The 6,178-nt window shown below is 37.3% G+C and overlaps 1 pseudogene across 1 annotated transcript; it reads left to right on the top strand.

The window, feature by feature from the left end:
- Positions 1-4,441: 4,441 nt before the first annotated feature.
- Positions 4,442-6,178, top strand: LOC105516972 (annotated as a pseudogene). The gene has a single exon (XR_001002587.1). The product of XR_001002587.1 is annotated as an elongation factor 1-alpha 1 pseudogene (transcript).

A 6,178-nucleotide genomic window follows, 5' to 3' on the forward strand; every position in this document is an offset into this window, starting at 1 on the left:
AAAAAATATATTTACTATTCACTAAGTAGAAGTGGATCATTGTAAAGGTCTTATTCCCCATCTTCTTGTTGAGTAGGCTGAGAAGGAGGAGGAGGACTTGGTCTTGCTATCTCAAGGGTAGCAGACGTAAAAAACAATCCGCATAGAACTGAACCAATATAGTTCAAATTCATGTTGTTTGAGGGTCGGTGATCAAATAGACTAATATCTACAAATATTTTATACACCCAGGGAATATCTATTTTTTCTTGGATTTTTCAATATTTCTATGTTACATGGTTCATCTGCAAGTTTTTTCAACTTGTCATAAATCTCTACATATTTTTCCAATATATTTATTTTTTTAAACGCACATAAAAGTGGACCCACACAATTCAAACTTATGTTTTTCAAGGGTCAACTGTATTTTGATAAGAAGCCTCATAAAATGCCAACATTTGGGAAGCAAGACAAAAGGATGACAAGTAGAGGGAAAGCAGAGTAGAATTGAGATTGGGAAACCAATGCATTTCAGAGATCAAAGAAGGATGACATCCTAGAAGAAATCATCTTTCGTGCTATCTGTGTGGCCCCAATTCATCAACCATTCTTGCATTAATGTTCTTTGCTTTGTAACTTTACAGTTCCTGACACAAAATACAGAACGTGTTTTCCAACTCCTTGATGTGGGGTCAGCAATGGAACTTAATTTGGTTGATGAAATATGGACAGAAGTGAGAGTGACCAATTCCAAGGCTAGGCCTTAAGAAGCTTCAAATATTTCAACTTGCCCTCTGGGACTTTTTGCCATTATCATGAGAAGAACACGCCCTGGACAGCCTACTGGGCCAAGTAAAATAACAGACTCATGAAGCATATTTGGATTTCATCTGCACATAGAGCTGCCCCCAAACCCAGCCAGGAGCAGCAGAGAAACCTCAGCTGACTCACAAATGTGAATAAAATAAATGTATGTTGTCATATGCCACTGAGAAGGAGGAGCTTAGTGACACAGGACATTGGTGACTTCAGCAAAATCATTGGCTGTGTGGCAATGGGGCTAAAAATCTGCTGTCGGCCGGGCGCGGTGGCTCAAGCCTGTAATCCCAGCACTTTGGGAGGCTGAGACGGGTGGATCACGAGGTCAGGAGATCGAGACCATCCTGGCTAACACAGTGAAACCCCGTCTCTACTAAAAAATACAAAAAACTAGCCGGGCGAGGTGGCGAGCGCCTGTAGTCCCAGCTACTCGGGAGGCTGAGGCAGGAGAATGGCGTAAACCCGGGAGGCGGAGCTTACAGTGAGCTGAGATCTGGCCACTGCACTCCAGCCTGGGCGATAGAGCGTGACTCTGTCTCAAAAAAAAAAAAAAGAAAAAGAAAAACAAAAAATCTGCTGTCAGTGGCTGGAAGGATAAATTAAAAAGAGTAAACTGGAGTCAGTGAGAAGCTGGTCATTGAAGGGCTCCCACTAATTGAGATAATAACTTTATGAAGACTAAATATAAGCCTAAAACAGTGCATGGTTCCATGTACTTATTTTGAATGCATAACTCAGGGAATGGACTTTCACATATATTAATACATGTTGAAATTTAAACTATTAGTCATTAATGGAGAAAATTCAGACCAGAGAGGGAGCTGATTTTGGTTAAGATCTATCTTTGACATGTCTGCTTAAATTATGTTGTATAGAAAACACAGTCTTTATTGCGCACTTAGAAATTATCACATAATACAAACTTCCCTTCTGCAGAAGAAAAACTGCCAGGATTTCACCTTAGTAACAGCAACTATATAAACTGTAAATAACACGTAAATAGAGGAAACAAAGTGATTCACACAAATGATAAAAAGAACAGTTAAATATTGGCAATTTGGTAAATTGGCCCATATGCAAATTAATAATGTTTTACATAAGGAAAACACATCAAAGGCCATGCCTGTTCATTTATTTTGACATTTTATAATTTAGTCTAATTATTCGTGAAACTGTAACCCATTCAGCTGGCCTTTGGTATAGTTTGTGAAAAATAATGGCTCTTGTGAAAAATAATGACATTTAGTCAAAGAAGCACTTGCTTCCACTTTCTATAGTACATTCAGGCAAGATACTTAGTGCAATAATTAATTAAAAACTAAAATGTCAAATCTTACCCACTTCTCTGTACCTTAGCCAAAGATACATATGGACTCGAAACCAGAGAATTCAAAATGGGTTCTTAGTTAAATCCATGCATTTCCAGAGACAAATCTGTGAAATTAATTCTCTGAGCAATGCATACTATGCCTGCATATTATGCCTAATTAGCCTTGTATATCAAATACACTTTTATTTAGACTAACATGTCTTATTTTACCATTTTATCAGTTTATTCAAACTTTGTATAATCTTATATTTCAATGTACTGCACATATCTTCGTTGTTGACATTTTGCCCCTCAAAAACCAAAGAGCAATGATACAGGGGACTTTAAACTCTATTTTAGCTAATTCATATATTAATACTATACTTTGGAGATGATTATTTTAAGAACAAGTAATCACAGATTTTTTTTTCTTAAATTTTGCTGGTTTCATTTTTAAGTAATTTACTACATATGAAATAATTCTTAGTTTTGTCAAGGCTGCAAATGTATTTTGCTCACTGCAAATTATGGAGACCACATACAAGTGCAACCTAGCAACATTTCCTCCAATTTGGTTTTCTAAGTAAACAAAGCCTGCAGCACAGTCTTTCCTTAATGAGGGATGAATCTGAGTCTTTTCTGATAAATTAAAGGGCTGCATTTATTAAACAAAGATGATGTTATTGATTCAAAGGGCATGCTCTTTAAGCAGTTTTTTTTCTAATTTTTGTGCTGATCCATCTATGTTTTACATTTCACTTCCCATTATAGCAATACACATTTTATAAAATGCCCGGCGAAGCTTAGAGGCTTATTAGAGACATAGCATGATACAGTACTCACTGGCCAATGAATAGTGGACCTCATGACCTTGGCATTATTAATGGTAAATTGGGCTAACTGCCTGATAGGCACATTAATTCCGGTATCAACACGAAGGAGAATTTCTGTTTGAAGTAATATAAATTATATATGTACAACTAAAAGGAGAGACTAGTAATATAAATACTTGGAAGTAAATTTTTTAAGTTAAAAAGAAAATATACATTTTCATCTTCTTTCTGTCTGTGCAAATAAAATTTTTTTAGAAAAGTAATGACATTGGTCTGCACTTGCAGAAACAGCAGCCCATGAGACATTCATTTTGAGAGTTGCAGTCTTCTTTAATTGCATGAACAACATTAACTCATAGGATAGAAAGGTGCCATCGAATCTCGTTCATTTTCCTTGCATAAGATGTACTTCCAACTTAATAGAAATTCTGCGAGGAATACCTAGCAGATTGAGCATGAAACACTTCCTTAGTAAGATGACAAAATGTTATTTTATAAAGATTGTCTCCTGTCATTTCAGTAGATGCTCTCAGTACATCTGAAAATAGTTTGAATTTTGTCATTATTGAATGTAGTGCACACAATATGTCAATTAGGCCAGCTTTGTTAATTGTGTTGTTCATATTTTCTACATCTTTACTGATTTGTTTTAGCTGCAGGTATTATCAACTCTTGAAGTTTTGTGAAGGGTAACTTTATATGTAGTTTGAAACTATGTATTGATTGCACAGAGATTTAGAAAGGTCATATTTTCCCATTGATTTACTCCTTCATCATTATGAAATGTCATTCTTCATCTTCAGCAATGCTTTTAACTTAAAATAATCTTTGATATTAATAAAACAACATATATTTTGCTTTATATTCACATGATATATCTTTTATTCCATCTTTTGAATTTCAATCTCTCTATATTCTTATATTATGGTGTTCCTCTTAAGAGCAACATACACTTGAAGGTTTTTTCTAACCCAATCTAACAAATCTTATTCTTTTCTAGAAATATTTTGTTCATTTTCATTGAATGAAATTTAATATATATTTACTGTCATATCTGCCATTTAGTTACTTGTTTTCTCTTTGACCAACCTGCTTTAAGCTCTCATTATCTTCTTTCTTGTTTTCTTTTACAGTAACCTGGGTTTGTTTTAACCATTCTATTTTTACCCCTAATAATTTGTTAATTATAGCTTCTTTTCCTTTTCTTTAATGGGTACTATAGATTATAATATTCATTCTTAAATAAATAAAATCTAATATAAATTACTTTTATTCCTTCCTTTACAATAAAACTCTCTTTCCATATATATCCTTCACTTTTGCACTATTGTTTTCATGCATTTTAACCACACACACACACACACACACACACCCCTGCATAAATTATTATTCTTATTATCCAAGTCAATCAATATTCATCTATATGAATTTCTCCTTTGCCAGTCAGTCTTTCCTATAATTACATATTCTAGGATCATTTTCTTTCTACATAAAATTTTGCCACCAGAACACAGGTGTCCTGAAAACTACCCCTAAAAGCCAAAATGGGAAAGGAAAAGACTCATATCAACATTGTCGTCATTGGACACGTAGATTCGGGCAAGTCCACCACTACTGGCCATCTGATCTACAAATGCAGTGGCATCGACAAAAGAACCATTGAAAAATTTGAGAAGGAGGCTGCTGAGATGGGAAAGGGCTCCTTCAAGTATGCCTGGGTCTTGAATAAACTGAAAGCTGAGCGGGAACGTGGTATCACCATTGATATCTCCTTGTGGAAATTTGAGACCAGCAAGTACTATGTGACTATCATTGGTGCCCCAGGACACAGAGACTTCATCAAAAACATGATTACAGGGACATCTCAGGCTGACTGTGCTGTCCTGATTGTTGCTGCTGGTGTTGGTGAATTTGGAGTTGGTATCTCCAAGAATGGGCAGACCCGAGAGCATGCTCTTCTGGCTTACACACTGGGTGTGAAACAACTAATTGTTGGTGTTAAAAAAATGGATTCCACTGAGCCACCCTACAGCCAGAAGAGATATGAGGAAATTGTTAAGGAAGTCAGCACTTACATTAAGAAAATTGGCTACAACCCCGACACAGTAGCATTTGTGCCAATTTCTGGTTGGAATGGTGACAACATGCTGGAGCCAAATCCTAACATGCCTTGGTTCAAGGGATGGAAGGTCACCCATAAGGATGGCACTGCCAATGGAACCACGCTGCTTGAGGCTCTGGACTGCATCCTACCACCAACTCATCCAACTGACAAGCCCTTGTGCCTACCTCTCCAGGATGCCTACAAAATTGGTGGTATTGGTACTGTTCCTGTTGGTCGAGTGGAGACTGGTGTTCTCAAACCCGGTACGGTGGTCGGTCACCTTTGCTCCAGTCAACGTTACAACTGAAGTAAAATCTGTCGAAATGCACCATGAAGCTTTGAGTGAAGCTCTTCCTGGGGACAATGTGGGCTTCACTGTCAAGAATGTGTCTGTCAAGATGTTCGTCATGGCAACGTTGCTGGTAACAGCAAAAACGACCCACCAATGGAAGCAGCTGGCTTCACTGCTCAGGTGATTATCCTGAACCATCCAGGCCAAATAAGTGCTGGCTCTGCCCCTGTGTTGGATTGCCACACAATTCACATTGCATGCAAGTTTGCTGAGCTGAAGGAAAAGATTGATCGCCATTCTGGTAAAAAAACTGGAAGATGGCCCTAAATTCTTGAAGTCTGGTGATGCTGCCATTGTTGATATGGTTCCTGGCAAGCCTATGTGTGTTGCGAGCTTCTCAGACTATCCACCTTTGGGTCGCTTTGCTGTTCGTGATATGAGGCAGACAGTTGCGGTGGGTGTCATCAAAGCAGTGGACAAGAAGGCTGCTAGAGCTGGCAAGGTCACCAAGTCTGCCCAGAAAGCTCAGAAGGCTAAATGAATACTATCCCTAATACCTGCCACCCCACTCTTAATCAGTGGTGGAAGAACAATCTCAGAACTGTTTGTTTCAATTGGCCATTTAAGTTTAGTAGTAAAAGACTGGTTAATGATAACAATGCATCGTAAAACCTTCAGAAGGAAAGGAGAATGTTTTGTGGACCACTTTGGTTTTCTTTGTTGCGTGTGGCAGTTTTAAGTTATTAGTTTTTAAAATCAGTACTTTTTAATGGAAACAACTTGACCAAAACATTTGTCACAGAATTTTGAGACCCATTAAAAAAGTTTAATGAAAAAAAAAA

The sequence above is a fragment of the Colobus angolensis genome, unplaced genomic scaffold (assembly GCF_000951035.1).
Source record: "Colobus angolensis palliatus isolate OR3802 unplaced genomic scaffold, Cang.pa_1.0 Scaffold298, whole genome shotgun sequence".
In the NCBI taxonomy this organism is placed as follows: Eukaryota; Metazoa; Chordata; class Mammalia; order Primates; family Cercopithecidae; genus Colobus; species Colobus angolensis.